The sequence below is a fragment of the Ambystoma mexicanum genome, chromosome 2q (genome assembly GCF_040938575.1).
Source record: "Ambystoma mexicanum isolate Mex_15411 chromosome 2q, UKY_AmexF1_1, whole genome shotgun sequence".
NCBI lineage: Eukaryota > Metazoa > Chordata > Amphibia > Caudata > Ambystomatidae > Ambystoma > Ambystoma mexicanum.
The window spans coordinates 127,830,013-127,845,615 of NC_090924.1; the positions used below are offsets into that span (position 1 = coordinate 127,830,013).

At 47.1% G+C, this 15,603-nt stretch overlaps 8 non-coding genes across 8 annotated transcripts; all 8 read left to right on the forward strand.

Moving 5' to 3' along the window:
* Positions 1-135: 135 nt before the first annotated feature.
* Positions 136-208, forward strand: TRNAV-CAC (transfer RNA valine (anticodon CAC)). The gene has a single exon. It is a non-coding gene; the product is annotated as a tRNA-Val (tRNA).
* A 1,788-nt stretch (positions 209-1,996) lies between these two features.
* Positions 1,997-2,069, forward strand: TRNAV-CAC (transfer RNA valine (anticodon CAC)). The gene has a single exon. It is a non-coding gene; the product is annotated as a tRNA-Val (tRNA).
* Positions 2,070-5,236: 3,167 nt separating this feature from the next.
* Positions 5,237-5,308, forward strand: TRNAP-UGG (transfer RNA proline (anticodon UGG)). Its single transcript has one exon. It is a non-coding gene; the product is annotated as a tRNA-Pro (tRNA).
* A 2,265-nt stretch (positions 5,309-7,573) lies between these two features.
* TRNAV-CAC (transfer RNA valine (anticodon CAC)) lies at positions 7,574-7,646 on the forward strand. Its single transcript has one exon. It is a non-coding gene; the product is annotated as a tRNA-Val (tRNA).
* Positions 7,647-9,430: 1,784 nt separating this feature from the next.
* On the forward strand, positions 9,431-9,503 carry TRNAV-CAC (transfer RNA valine (anticodon CAC)). Its single transcript has one exon. It is a non-coding gene; the product is annotated as a tRNA-Val (tRNA).
* Positions 9,504-11,287: 1,784 nt separating this feature from the next.
* On the forward strand, positions 11,288-11,360 carry TRNAV-CAC (transfer RNA valine (anticodon CAC)). Its single transcript has one exon. It is a non-coding gene; the product is annotated as a tRNA-Val (tRNA).
* Positions 11,361-12,679: 1,319 nt separating this feature from the next.
* Positions 12,680-12,751, forward strand: TRNAP-UGG (transfer RNA proline (anticodon UGG)). Its single transcript has one exon. It is a non-coding gene; the product is annotated as a tRNA-Pro (tRNA).
* Positions 12,752-15,050: 2,299 nt separating this feature from the next.
* Positions 15,051-15,123, forward strand: TRNAV-CAC (transfer RNA valine (anticodon CAC)). Its single transcript has one exon. It is a non-coding gene; the product is annotated as a tRNA-Val (tRNA).
* Positions 15,124-15,603: the final 480 nt, after the last annotated feature.

The following is a 15,603-nucleotide window of genomic DNA, read 5'->3' on the forward strand; positions in this document are numbered from 1 at the left end:
GCTTGATAGGACGTATGTTTTAGGCTGGATTGTGTGAGCTTCAGGCGCAAGGCATTTGATTAGTCTTTAAGCAGGTCCACTTGCACTGCCCTTTGCACCTGTTCTCCCAGTCCCTACAAAGGTGAGCAAGCAGCTGTTTCTGTAGTGTAGTGGTTATCACGTTCGCCTCACACGCGAAAGGTCCCCGGTTCGAGACCGGGCAGAAACACTCTCTGCTGGCATTTTACACAAAATAGTTTTTTTCCCCTTTTGTCACACACAAATGTAAAGTATGAACTTATTTGCGTTCCCATGGAAATAGCATATGCTCTCAAGAGCTTGAGAAATACACTGGGAAGGCAAGCATCCTCACATGTATTCTGTATATGGGGCCAATAAAAAAATGCACGCGCTTGCATTTTGTGTATGTAATGTTGCAGAGCACAGAGAGGATTTATTTTCCCTACTGCTGGGTATTTGGGTCTCTGGGATCACAGTTGGGTCCGCTCCGTCCTCTGAAATGGTCCATATTAGTTACATAGGTTAGTGTACCAAAGAAATAATACATTTTCATATACAGCTTCTTCATTTCTGTGTTCTGAGGGATTACCAGTTGTAAGAAATGCACTTGCCGGTACAGTGATTCCCTGGCTTTCTCTGGCCCGAGAAAGCTTTTCCTCTGAAGTGGGAACAGAAGTTGGACTGCTTCTGCTGAACTTCCTGAAAGCAGAGCTGGCGGGAGGAGGGACTTTTTGAGTGCTGGGAAAATTTGAGCTGGAAATTTGCATCGGCTGGACAGAGATTGCTTGGAGCAGCCAAAATATAATAACGGCCATGGCGCTCAAGTAAAGCAGAAAGCTTTTAGTATACACCTTTTGCACTCTTGTCAACGAAGCTGGGCTCTGTGAATGCTCACCCTACGCAAGAAAAGAGAACAGACTTTGCTGGTGACCTAAATATATCTCACCTGATCGAGCACGATCGAGCTCTGAGTGAGCAGCTGTGCAATGGTCATCTTTACCAAAGGGGAGATGCTGCTTTTTCCAGTGTCACGCCCATGCTCTCAGGGCTGGAGGGAGGAGGGCTGCTTTTTGTTTTTACAGGCAAAAGGAAAGGCCCAGCCCTCAGAGCTTCTGCCAATGCAGATCCCAGCAGGTGCAAAATAAAGGCTCTCCCCCACCTTGCCAGCTGCAGATTGATCAGAAGACTGCTAGTCTAGTGTGTTGGGCCACTTTCTCTCTTCTGTGTATCGTCCCCTCTTATTACATAAACAGCATAAGAGGAATAAAGGAAGGAAGGAAGGAAGGAAGGAAGGAACAGTGTATCGCAAGCACCTTCCACCCTGATGTCAATGGGCCACCAACCTTCGGGATGAGGAGGAGACCTGTGAAGACAGTCAGAGCGTGCCGACTGGGGCATTCATTTGGCTCATACACCGACAAGGCTTTCAGCGGCAGGAACAAACTTCAGGAATAGGCATTCTTTACCTCGAATCCTAAGGGGGGTGCAAACGCTGAGGACAATTCCGTCAAATGCTCAAAGGACCGTGGCTCGTTGGTCTAGGGGTATGATTCTCGCTTTGGGTGCGAGAGGTCCCAATCAAGGTGGTTAACTTGAGCTCCTATTTTTTGTTTTTTCAATGTTATTTTCATTGGACAGACTCTCTGGTTTTCTCGGTAAGCAGTAGTCGATGAACAATTCACTTCCTGAACCTCTTTGCGTGCCATGTCCTTGCGACAAGCACTTTGTGTTCTCTGTTAGCTCTCAGTAACATTCCTTGATTTGCTTGTGAGTTTTGGCCGTCCGATCTCAAAGTGGAAATATGTCCTTCCCTCTGTACGCTGCATAGGCCCTCAGCTGGCATACTTGTATATGTGCGCATGCTTGATAGGACGTATGTTTTAGGCTGGATTGTGTGAGCTTCAGGCGCAAGGCATTTGATTAGTCTTTAAGCAGGTCCACTTGCACTGCCCTTTGCACCTGTTCTCCCAGTCCCTACAAAGGTGAGTAAGCAGCTGTTTCTGTAGTGTAGTGGTTATCACGTTCGCCTCACGCGCGAAAGGTCCCCGGTTCGAGACCGGGCAGAAACACTCTCTGCTGGCATTTTACACAAAATAGTTTTTTTCCCCTTTTGTCACACACAAATGTAAAGTATGAACTTATTTGCGTTCCCATGGAAATAGCATATGCTCTCAAGAGCTTGAGAAATACACTGGGAAGGCAAGCATCCTCACATGTATTCTGTATATGGGGCCAATAAAAAAATGCACGCGCTTGCATTTTGTGTATGTAATGTTGCAGAGCACAGAGAGGATTTATTTTCCCTACTGCTGGGTATTTGAGTCTCTGGGATCACAGTTGGGTCCGCTCCGTCCTCTGAAATGGTCCATATTAGTTACATAGGTTAGTGTACCAAAGAAATAATACATTTTCATATACAGCTTCTTCATTTCTGTGTTCTGAGGGATTACCAGTTGTAAGAAATGCACTTGCCGGTGCAGTGATTCCCTGGCTTTCTCTGGCCCGAGAAAGCTTTTCCTCTGAAGTGGGAACAGAAGTTGGACTGCTTCTGCTGAACTTCCTGAAAGCAGAGCTGGCGGGAGGAGGGACTTTTTGAGTGCTGGGAAAATTTGAGCTGGAAATTTGCATCGGCTGGACAGAGATTGCTTGGAGCAGCCAAAATATAATAACGGCCATGGCGCTCAAGTAAAGCAGAAAGCTTTTAGTATACACCTTTTGCACTCTTGTCAACGAAGCTGGGTTCTGTGAATGCTCACCCTACGCAAGAAAAGAGAACAGACTTTGCTGGTGACCTAAATATATCTGGCCTGATCGAGCACGATCGAGCTCTGAGTGAGCAGCTGTGCAATGGTCATCTTTACCAAAGGGGAGATGCTGCTTTTTCCAGTGTCACGCCCATGCTCTCAGGGCTGGAGGGAGGAGGGCTGCTTTTTGTTTTTACAGGCAAAAGGAAAGGCCCAGCCCTCAGAGCCTCTGCCAATGCAGATCCCAGCAGGTGCAAAATAAAGGCTCTCCCCCACCTTGCCAGCTGCAGATTGATCAGAAGACTGCTAGTCTAGTGTGTTGGGCCACTTTCTCTCTTCTGTGTATCGTCCCCTCTTATTACATAAACAGCATAAGAGGAATAAAGGAAGGAAGGAAGGAAGGAAGGAACAGTGTATCGCAAGCACCTTCCACCCTGATGTCAATGGGCCACCAACCTTCGGGATGAGGAGGAGACCTGTGAAGACAGTCAGAGCGTGCCGACTGGGGCATTCATTTGGCTCATACACCGACAAGGCTTTCAGCGGCAGGAACAAACTTCAGGAATAGGCATTCTTGGCCTCGAATCCTAAGGGGGGTGCAAACGCTGAGGACAATTCCGTCAAATGCTCAAAGGACCGTGGCTCGTTGGTCTAGGGGTATGATTCTCGCTTTGGGTGCGAGAGGTCCCGTACGAGCCCAATCAAGGTGGTTAACTTGAGCTCCTTTTTTTTGTTTTTTCAATGTTATTTTCATTGGACAGACTCTCTGGTTTTCTCGGTAAGCAGTAGTCGATGAACAATTCACTTCCTGAACCTCTTTGCGTGCCATGTCCTTGCGACAAGCACTTTGTGTTCTCTGTTAGCTCTCAGTAACATTCCTTGATTTGCTTGTGAGTTTTGGCCGTCCGATCTCAAAGTGGAAATATGTCCTTCCCTCTGTACGCTGCATAGGCCCTCAGCTGGCATACTTGTATATGTGCGCATGCTTGATAGGACGTATGTTTTAGGCTGGATTGTGTGAGCTTCAGGCGCAAGGCATTTGATTAGTCTTTAAGCAGGTCCACTTGCACTGCCCTTTGCACCTGTTCTCCCAGTCCCTACAAAGGTGAGCAAGCAGCTGTTTCTGTAGTGTAGTGGTTATAAAGGTCCCCGGTTCGAGACCGGGCAGAAACACTCTCTGCTGGCATTTTACACAAAATAGTTTTTTTCCCCTTTTGTCACACACAAATGTAAAGTATGAACTTATTTGCGTTCCCATGGAAATAGCATATGCTCTCAAGAGCTTGAGAAATACACTGGGAAGGCAAGCATCCTCACATGTATTCTGTATATGGGGCCAATAAAAAAATGCACGCGCTTGCATTTTGTGTATGTAATGTTGCAGAGCACAGAGAGGATTTATTTTCCCTACTGCTGGGTATTTGGGTCTCTGGGATCACAGTTGGGTCCGCTCCGTCCTCTGAAATGGTCCATATTAGTTACATAGGTTAGTGTACCAAAGAAATAATACATTTTCATATACAGCTTCTTCATTTCTGTGTTCTGAGGGATTACCAGTTGTAAGAAATGCACTTGCCGGTACAGTGATTCCCTGGCTTTCTCTGGCCCGAGAAAGCTTTTCCTCTGAAGTGGGAACAGAAGTTGGACTGCTTCTGCTGAACTTCCTGAAAGCAGAGCTGGCGGGAGGAGGGACTTTTTGAGTGCTGGGAAAATTTGAGCTGGAAATTTGCATCGGCTGGACAGAGATTGCTTGGAGCAGCCAAAATATAATAACGGCCATGGCGCTCAAGTAAAGCAGAAAGCTTTTAGTATACACCTTTTGCACTCTTGTCAACGAAGCTGGGCTCTGTGAATGCTCACCCTACGCAAGAAAAGAGAACAGACTTTGCTGGTGACCTAAATATATCTCGCCTGATCGAGCACGATCGAGCTCTGAGTGAGCAGCTGTGCAATGGTCATCTTTACCAAAGGGGAGATGCTGCTTTTTCCAGTGTCACGCCCATGCTCTCAGGGCTGGAGGGAGGAGGGCTGCTTTTTGTTTTTACAGGCAAAAGGAAAGGCCCATCCCTCAGAGCTTCTGCCAATGCAGATCCCAGCAGGTGCAAAATAAAGGCTCTCCCCCACCTTGCCAGCTGCAGATTGATCAGAAGACTGCTAGTCTAGTGTGTTGGGCCACTTTCTCTCTTCTGTGTATCGTCCCCTCTTATTACATAAACAGCATAAGAGGAATAAAGGAAGGAAGGAAGGAAGGAAGGAAGGAACAGTGTATCGCAAGCACCTTCCACCCTGATGTCAATGGGCCACCAACCTTCGGGATGAGGAGGAGACCTGTGAAGACAGTCAGAGCGTGCCGACTGGGGCATTCATTTGGCTCATACACCGACAAGGCTTTCAGCGGCAGGAACAAACTTCAGGAATAGGCATTCTTGGCCTCGAATCCTAAGGGGGGTGCAAACGCTGAGGACAATTCCGTCAAATGCTCAAAGGACCGTGGCTCGTTGGTCTAGGGGTATGATTCTCGCTTTGGGTGCGAGAGGTCCCGGGTTCAAATCCCGGACGAGCCCAATCAAGGTGGTTAACTTGAGCTCCTTTTTTTTGTTTTTTCAATGTTATTTTCATTGGACAGACTCTCTGGTTTTCTCGGTAAGCAGTAGTCGATGAACAATTCACTTCCTGAACCTCTTTGCGTGCCATGTCCTTGCGACAAGCACTTTGTGTTCTCTGTTAGCTCTCAGTAACATTCCTTGATTTGCTTGTGAGTTTTGGCCGTCCGATCTCAAAGTGGAAATATGTCCTTCCCTCTGTACGCTGCATAGGCCCTCAGCTGGCATACTTGTATATGTGCGCATGCTTGATAGGACGTATGTTTTAGGCTGGATTGTGTGAGCTTCAGGCGCAAGGCATTTGATTAGTCTTTAAGCAGGTCCACTTGCACTGCCCTTTGCACCTGTTCTCCCAGTCCCTACAAAGGTGAGCAAGCAGCTGTTTCTGTAGTGTAGTGGTTATCACGTTTGCCTCACACGCGAAAGGTCCCCGGCAGAAACACTCTCTGCTGGCATTTTACACAAAATAGTTTTTTTCCCCTTTTGTCACACACAAATGTAAAGTATGAACTTATTTGCGTTCCCATGGAAATAGCATATGCTCTCAAGAGCTTGAGAAATACACTGGGAAGGCAAGCATCCTCACATGTATTCTGTATATGGGGCCAATAAAAAAATGCACGCGCTTGCATTTTGTGTATGTAATGTTGCAGAGCACAGAGAGGATTTATTTTCCCTACTGCTGGGTATTTGGGTCTCTGGGATCACAGTTGGGTCCGCTCCGTCCTCTGAAATGGTCCATATTAGTTACATAGGTTAGTGTACCAAAGAAATAATACATTTTCATATACAGCTTCTTCATTTCTGTGTTCTGAGGGATTACCAGTTGTAAGAAATGCACTTGCCGGTACAGTGATTCCCTGGCTTTCTCTGGCCCGAGAAAGCTTTTCCTCTGAAGTGGGAACAGAAGTTGGACTGCTTCTGCTGAACTTCCTGAAAGCAGAGCTGGCGGGAGGAGGGACTTTTTGAGTGCTGGGAAAATTTGAGCTGGAAATTTGCATCGGCTGGACAGAGATTGCTTGGAGCAGCCAAAATATAATAACGGCCATGGCGCTCAAGTAAAGCAGAAAGCTTTTAGTATACACCTTTTGCACTCTTGTCAACGAAGCTGGGCTCTGTGAATGCTCACCCTACGCAAGAAAAGAGAACAGACTTTGCTGGTGACCTAAATATATCTCGCCTGATCGAGCACGATCGAGCTCTGAGTGAGCAGCTGTGCAATGGTCATCTTTACCAAAGGGGAGATGCTGCTTTTTCCAGTGTCACGCCCATGCTCTCAGGGCTGGAGGGAGGAGGGCTGCTTTTTGTTTTTACAGGCAAAAGGAAAGGCCCAGCCCTCAGAGCTTCTGCCAATGCAGATCCCAGCAGGTGCAAAATAAAGGCTCTCCCCCACCTTGCCAGCTGCAGATTGATCAGAAGACTGCTAGTCTAGTGTGTTGGGCCACTTTCTCTCTTCTGTGTATCGTCCCCTCTTATTACATAAACAGCATAAGAGGAATAAAGGAAGGAAGGAAGGAAGGAAGGAACAGTGTATCGCAAGCACCTTCCACCCTGATGTCAATGGGCCACCAACCTTCGGGATGAGGAGGAGACCTGTGAAGACAGTCAGAGCGTGCCGACTGGGGCATTCATTTGACTCATACACCGACAAGGCTTTCAGCGGCAGGAACAAACTTCAGGAATAGGCATTCTTGGCCTCGAATCCTAAGGGGGGTGCAAACGCTGAGGACAATTCCGTCAAATGCTCAAAGGACCGTGGCTCGTTGGTCTAGGGGTATGATTCTCGCTTTGGGTGCGAGAGGTCCCAATCAAGGTGGTTAACTTGAGCTCCTATTTTTTGTTTTTTCAATGTTATTTTCATTGGACAGACTCTCTGGTTTTCTCGGTAAGCAGTAGTCGATGAACAATTCACTTCCTGAACCTCTTTGCGTGCCATGTCCTTGCGACAAGCACTTTGTGTTCTCTGTTAGCTCTCAGTAACATTCCTTGATTTGCTTGTGAGTTTTGGCCGTCCGATCTCAAAGTGGAAATATGTCCTTCCCTCTGTACGCTGCATAGGCCCTCAGCTGGCATACTTGTATATGTGCGCATGCTTGATAGGACGTATGTTTTAGGCTGGATTGTGTGAGCTTCAGGCGCAAGGCATTTGATTAGTCTTTAAGCAGGTCCACTTGCACTGCCCTTTGCACCTGTTCTCCCAGTCCCTACAAAGGTGAGTAAGCAGCTGTTTCTGTAGTGTAGTGGTAATCACGCTCGCCTCACACGCGAAAGGTCCCCGGTTCGAGACCGGGCAGAAACACTCTCTGCTGGCATTTTACACAAAATAGTTTTTTTCCCCTTTTGTCACACACAAATGTAAAGTATGAACTTATTTGCGTTCCCATGGAAATAGCATATGCTCTCAAGAGCTTGAGAAATACACTGGGAAGGCAAGCATCCTCACATGTATTCTGTATATGGGGCCAATAAAAAAATGCACGCGCTTGCATTTTGTGTATGTAATGTTGCAGAGCACAGAGAGGATTTATTTTCCCTACTGCTGGGTATTTGAGTCTCTGGGATCACAGTTGGGTCCGCTCCGTCCTCTGAAATGGTCCATATTAGTTACATAGGTTAGTGTACCAAAGAAATAATACATTTTCATATAGAGCTTCTTCATTTCTGTGTTCTGAGGGATTACCAGTTGTAAGAAATGCACTTGCCGGTACAGTGATTCCCTGGCTTTCTCTGGCCCGAGAAAGCTTTTCCTCTGAAGTGGGAACAGAAGTTGGACTGCTTCTGCTGAACTTCCTGAAAGCAGAGCTGGCGGGAGGAGGGACTTTTTGAGTGCTGGGAAAATTTGAGCTGGAAATTTGCATCGGCTGGACAGAGATTGCTTGGAGCAGCCAAAATATAATAACGGCCATGGCGCTCAAGTAAAGCAGAAAGCTTTTAGTATACACCTTTTGCACTCTTGTCAACGAAGCTGGGTTCTGTGAATGCTCACCCTACGCAAGAAAAGAGAACAGACTTTGCTGGTGACCTAAATATATCTGGCCTGATCGAGCACGATCGAGCTCTGAGTGAGCAGCTGTGCAATGGTCATCTTTACCAAAGGGGAGATGCTGCTTTTTCCAGTGTCACGCCCATGCTCTCAGGGCTGGAGGGAGGAGGGCTGCTTTTTGTTTTTACAGGCAAAAGGAAAGGCCCAGCCCTCAGAGCTTCTGCCAATGCAGATCCCAGCAGGTGCAAAATAAAGGCTCTCCCCCACCTTGCCAGCTGCAGATTGATCAGAAGACTGCTAGTCTAGTGTGTTGGGCCACTTTCTCTCTTCTGTGTATCGTCCCCTCTTATTACATAAACAGCATAAGAGGAATAAAGGAAGGAAGGAAGGAAGGAAGGAACAGTGTATCGCAAGCACCTTCCACCCTGATGTCAATGGGCCACCAACCTTCGGGATGAGGAGGAGACCTGTGAAGACAGTCAGAGCGTGCCGACTGGGGCATTCATTTGGCTCATACACCGACAAGGCTTTCAGCGGCAGGAACAAACTTCAGGAATAGGCATTCTTGGCCTCGAATCCTAAGGGGGGTGCAAACGCTGAGGACAATTCCGTCAAATGCTCAAAGGACTGTGGCTCGTTGGTCTAGGGGTATGATTCTCGCTTTGGGTGCGAGAGGTCCCAATCAAGGTGGTTAACTTGAGCTCCTATTTTTTGTTTTTTCAATGTTATTTTCATTGGACAGACTCTCTGGTTTTCTCGGTAAGCAGTAGTCGATGAACAATTCACTTCCTGAACCTCTTTGCGTGCCATGTCCTTGCGACAAGCACTTTGTGTTCTCTGTTAGCTCTCAGTAACATTCCTTGATTTGCTTGTGAGTTTTGGCCGTCCGATCTCAAAGTGGAAATATGTCCTTCCCTCTGTACGCTGCATAGGCCCTCAGCTGGCATACTTGTATATGTGCGCATGCTTGATAGGACGTATGTTTTAGGCTGGATTGTGTGAGCTTCAGGCGCAAGGCATTTGATTAGTCTTTAAGCAGGTCCACTTGCACTGCCCTTTGCACCTGTTCTCCCAGTCCCTACAAAGGTGAGTAAGCAGCTGTTTCTGTAGTGTAGTGGTTATCACGTTCGCCTCACACGCGAAAGGTCCCCGGTTCGAGACCGGGCAGAAACACTCTCTGCTGGCATTTTACACAAAATAGTTTTTTTCCCCTTTTGTCACACACAAATGTAAAGTATGAACTTATTTGCGTTCCCATGGAAATAGCATATGCTCTCAAGAGCTTGAGAAATACACTGGGAAGGCAAGCATCCTCACATGTATTCTGTATATGGGGCCAATAAAAAAATGCACGCGCTTGCATTTTGTGTATGTAATGTTGCAGAGCACAGAGAGGATTTATTTTCCCTACTGCTGGGTATTTGAGTCTCTGGGATCACAGTTGGGTCCGCTCCGTCCTCTGAAATGGTCCATATTAGTTACATAGGTTAGTGTACCAAAGAAATAATACATTTTCATATACAGCTTCTTCATTTCTGTGTTCTGAGGGATTACCAGTTGTAAGAAATGCACTTGCCGGTACAGTGATTCCCTGGCTTTCTCTGGCCCGAGAAAGCTTTTCCTCTGAAGTGGGAACAGAAGTTGGACTGCTTCTGCTGAACTTCCTGAAAGCAGAGCTGGCGGGAGGAGGGACTTTTTGAGTGCTGGGAAAATTTGAGCTGGAAATTTGCATCGGCTGGACAGAGATTGCTTGGAGCAGCCAAAATATAATAACGGCCATGGCGCTCAAGTAAAGCAGAAAGCTTTTAGTATACACCTTTTGCACTCTTGTCAACGAAGCTGGGCTCTGTGAATGCTCACCCTACGCAAGAAAAGAGAACAGACTTTGCTGGTGACCTAAATATATCTCGCCTGATCGAGCACGATCGAGCTCTGAGTGAGCAGCTGTGCAATGGTCATCTTTACCAAAGGGGAGATGCTGCTTTTTCCAGTGTCACGCCCATGCTCTCAGGGCTGGAGGGAGGAGGGCTGCTTTTTGTTTTTACAGGCAAAAGGAAAGGCCCAGCCCTCAGAGCTTCTGCCAATGCAGATCCCAGCAGGTGCAAAATAAAGGCTCTCCCCCACCTTGCCAGCTGCAGATTGATCAGAAGACTGCTAGTCTAGTGTGTTGGGCCACTTTCTCTCTTCTGTGTATCGTCCCCTCTTATTACATAAACAGCATAAGAGGAATAAAGGAAGGAAGGAAGGAAGGAAGGAACAGTGTATCGCAAGCACCTTCCACCCTGATGTCAATGGGCCACCAACCTTCGGGATGAGGAGGAGACCTGTGAAGACAGTCAGAGCGTGCCGACTGGGGCATTCATTTGGCTCATACACCGACAAGGCTTTCAGCGGCAGGAACAAACTTCAGGAATAGGCATTCTTGGCCTCGAATCCTAAGGGGGGTGCAAACGCTGAGGACAATTCCGTCAAATGCTCAAAGGACTGTGGCTCGTTGGTCTAGGGGTATGATTCTCGCTTTGGGTGCGAGAGGTCCCAATCAAGGTGGTTAACTTGAGCTCCTATTTTTTGTTTTTTCAATGTTATTTTCATTGGACAGACTCTCTGGTTTTCTCGGTAAGCAGTAGTCGATGAACAATTCACTTCCTGAACCTCTTTGCGTGCCATGTCCTTGCGACAAGCACTTTGTGTTCTCTGTTAGCTCTCAGTAACATTCCTTGATTTGCTTGTGAGTTTTGGCCGTCCGATCTCAAAGTGGAAATATGTCCTTCCCTCTGTACGCTGCATAGGCCCTCAGCTGGCATACTTGTATATGTGCGCATGCTTGATAGGACGTATGTTTTAGGCTGGATTGTGTGAGCTTCAGGCGCAAGGCATTTGATTAGTCTTTAAGCAGGTCCACTTGCACTGCCCTTTGCACCTGTTCTCCCAGTCCCTACAAAGGTGAGCAAGCAGCTGTTTCTGTAGTGTAGTGGTTATCACGTTCGCCTCACACGCGAAAGGTCCCCGGTTCGAGACCGGGCAGAAACACTCTCTGCTGGCATTTTACACAAAATAGTTTTTTTCCCCTTTTGTCACACACAAATGTAAAGTATGAACTTATTTGCGTTCCCATGGAAATAGCATATGCTCTCAAGAGCTTGAGAAATACACTGGGAAGGCAAGCATCCTCACATGTATTCTGTATATGGGGCCAATAAAAAAATGCACGCGCTTGCATTTTGTGTATGTAATGTTGCAGAGCACAGAGAGGATTTATTTTCCCTACTGCTGGGTATTTGGGTCTCTGGGATCACAGTTGGGTCCGCTCCGTCCTCTGAAATGGTCCATATTAGTTACATAGGTTAGTGTACCAAAGAAATAATACATTTTCATATACAGCTTCTTCATTTCTGTGTTCTGAGGGATTACCAGTTGTAAGAAATGCACTTGCCGGTACAGTGATTCCCTGGCTTTCTCTGGCCCGAGAAAGCTTTTCCTCTGAAGTGGGAACAGAAGTTGGACTGCTTCTGCTGAACTTCCTGAAAGCAGAGCTGGCGGGAGGAGGGACTTTTTGAGTGCTGGGAAAATTTGAGCTGGAAATTTGCATCGGCTGGACAGAGATTGCTTGGAGCAGCCAAAATATAATAACGGCCATGGCGCTCAAGTAAAGCAGAAAGCTTTTAGTATACACCTTTTGCACTCTTGTCAACGAAGCTGGGCTCTGTGAATGCTCACCCTACGCAAGAAAAGAGAACAGACTTTGCTGGTGACCTAAATATATCTCGCCTGATCGAGCACGATCGAGCTCTGAGTGAGCAGCTGTGCAATGGTCATCTTTACCAAAGGGGAGATGCTGATTTTTCCAGTGTCACGCCCATGCTCTCAGGGCTGGAGGGAGGAGGGCTGCTTTTTGTTTTTACAGGCAAAAGGAAAGGCCCAGCCCTCAGAGCTTCTGCCAATGCAGATCCCAGCAGGTGCAAAATAAAGGCTCTCCCCCACCTTGCCAGCTGCAGATTGATCAGAAGACTGCTAGTCTAGTGTGTTGGGCCACTTTCTCTCTTCTGTGTATCGTCCCCTCTTATTACATAAACAGCATAAGAGGAATAAAGGAAGGAAGGAAGGAAGGAAGGAAGGAACAGTGTATCGCAAGCACCTTCCACCCTGATGTCAATGGACCACCAACCTTCGGGATGAGGAGGAGACCTGTGAAGACAGTCAGAGCGTGCCGACTGGGGCATTCATTTGGCTCATACACCGACAAGGCTTTCAGCGGCAGGAACAAACTTCAGGAATAGGCATTCTTGGCCTCGAATCCTAAGGGGGGTGCAAACGCTGAGGACAATTCCGTCAAATGCTCAAAGGACCGTGGCTCGTTGGTCTAGGGGTATGATTCTCGCTTTGGGTGCGAGAAGTCCCGGGTTCAAATCCCGGACGAGCCCAATCAAGGTGGTTAACTTGAGCTCCTTTTTTTTGTTTTTTCAATGTTATTTTCATTGGACAGACTCTCTGGTTTTCTCGGTAAGCAGTAGTCGATGAACAATTCACTTCCTGAACCTCTTTGCGTGCCATGTCCTTGCGACAAGCACTTTGTGTTCTCTGTTAGCTCTCAGTAACATTCCTTGATTTGCTTGTGAGTTTTGGCCGTCCGATCTCAAAGTGGAAATATGTCCTTCCCTCTGTACGCTGCATAGGCCCTCAGCTGGCATACTTGTATATGTGCGCATGCTTGATAGGACGTATGTTTTAGGCTGGATTGTGTGAGCTTCAGGCGCAAGGCATTTGATTAGTCTTTAAGCAGGTCCACTTGCACTGCCCTTTGCACCTGTTCTCCCAGTCCCTACAAAGGTGAGCAAGCAGCTGTTTCTGTAGTGTATGGTTATCACGTTCGCCTCACACGCGAAAGGTCCCCGGTTCGAGACCGGGCAGAAACACTCTCTGCTGGCATTTTACACAAAATAGTTTTTTTCCCCTTTTGTCACACACAAATGTAAAGTATGAACTTATTTGCGTTCTCATGGAAATAGCATATGCTCTCAAGAGCTTGAGAAATACACTGGGAAGGCAAGCATCCTCACATGTATTCTGTATATGGGGCCAATAAAAAAATGCACGCGCTTGCATTTTGTGTATGTAATGTTGCAGAGCACAGAGAGGATTTATTTTCCCTACTGCTGGGTATTTGGGTCTCTGGGATCACAGTTGGGTCCGCTCCGTCCTCTGAAATGGTCCATATTAGTTACATAGGTTAGTGTACCAAAGAAATAATACATTTTCATATACAGCTTCTTCATTTCTGTGTTCTGAGGGATTACCAGTTGTAAGAAATGCACTTGCCGGTACAGTGATTCCCTGGCTTTCTCTGGCCCGAGAAAGCTTTTCCTCTGAAGTGGGAACAGAAGTTGGACTGCTTCTGCTGAACTTCCTGAAAGCAGAGCTGGCGGGAGGAGGGACTTTTTGAGTGCTGGGAAAATTTGAGCTGGAAATTTGCATCGGCTGGACAGAGATTGCTTGGAGCAGCCAAAATATAATAACGGCCATGGCGCTCAAGTAAAGCAGAAAGCTTTTAGTATACACCTTTTGCACTCTTGTCAACGAAGCTGGGCTCTGTGAATGCTCACCCTACGCAAGAAAAGAGAACAGACTTTGCTGGTGACCTAAATATATCTCGCCTGATCGAGCACGATCGAGCTCTGAGTGAGCAGCTGTGCAATGGTCATCTTTACCAAAGGGGAGATGCTGCTTTTTCCAGTGTCACGCCCATGTTCTCAGGGCTGGAGGGAGGAGGGCTGCTTTTTGTTTTTACAGGCAAAAGGAAAGGCCCAGCCCTCAGAGCTTCTGCCAATGCAGATCCCAGCAGGTGCAAAATAAAGGCTCTCCCCCACCTTGCCAGCTGCAGATTGATCAGAAGACTGCTAGTCTAGTGTGTTGGGCCACTTTCTCTCTTCTGTGTATCGTCCCCTCTTATTACATAAACAGCATAAGAGGAATAAAGGAAGGAAGGAAGGAAGGAAGGAACAGTGTATCGCAAGCACCTTCCACCCTGATGTCAATGGGCCACCAACCTTCGGGATGAGGAGGAGACCTGTGAAGACAGTCAGAGCGTGCCGACTGGGGCATTCATTTGGCTCATACACCGACAAGGCTTTCAGCGGCAGGAACAAACTTCAGGAATAGGCATTCTTGGCCTCGAATCCTAAGGGGGGTGCAAACGCTGAGGACAATTCCGTCAAATGCTCAAAGGACTGTGGCTAGTTGGTCTAGGGGTATGATTCTCGCTTTGGGTGCGAGAGGTCCCGGGTTCAAATCCCGGACGAGCCCAATCAAGGTGGTTAACTTGAGCTCCTTTTTTTTGTTTTTTCAATGTTATTTTCATTGGACAGACTCTCTGGTTTTCTCGGTAAGCAGTAGTCGATGAACAATTCACTTCCTGAACCTCTTTGCGTGCCATGTCCTTGCGACAAGCACTTTGTGTTCTCTGTTAGCTCTCAGTAACATTCCTTGATTTGCTTGTGAGTTTTGGCCGTCCGATCTCAAAGTGGAAATATGTCCTTCCCTCTGTACGCTGCATAGGCCCTCAGCTGGCATACTTGTATATGTGCGCATGCTTGATAGGACGTATGTTTTAGGCTGGATTGTGTGAGCTTCAGGCGCAAGGCATTTGATTAGTCTTTAAGCAGGTCCACTTGCACTGCCCTTTGCACCTGTTCTCCCAGTCCCTACAAAGGTGAGCAAGCAGCTGTTTCTGTAGTGTAGTGGTTATCACGTTCGCCTCACACGCGAAAGGTCCCCGGTTCGAGACCGGGCAGAAACACTCTCTGCTGGCATTTTACACAAAATAGTTTTTTTCCCCTTTTGTCACACACAAATGTAAAGTATGAACTTATTTGCGTTCCCATGGAAATAGCATATGCTCTCAAGAGCTTGAGAAATACACTGGGAAGGCAAGCATCCTCACATGTATTCTGTATATGGGGCCAATAAAAAAATGCACGCGCTTGCATTTTGTGTATGTAATGTTGCAGAGCACAGAGAGGATTTATTTTCCCTACTGCTGGGTATTTGGGTCTCTGGGATCACAGTTGGGTCCGCTCCGTCCTCTGAAATGGTCCATATTAGTTACATAGGTTAGTGTACCAAAGAAATAATACATTTTCATATACAGCTTCTTCATTTCTGTGTTCTGAGGGATTACCAGTTGTAAGAAATGCACTTGCCGGTACAGTGATTCCCTGGCTTTCTCTGGCCCGAGAAAGCTTTTCCTCTGAAGTGGGAACAGAAGTTGGACTGCTTC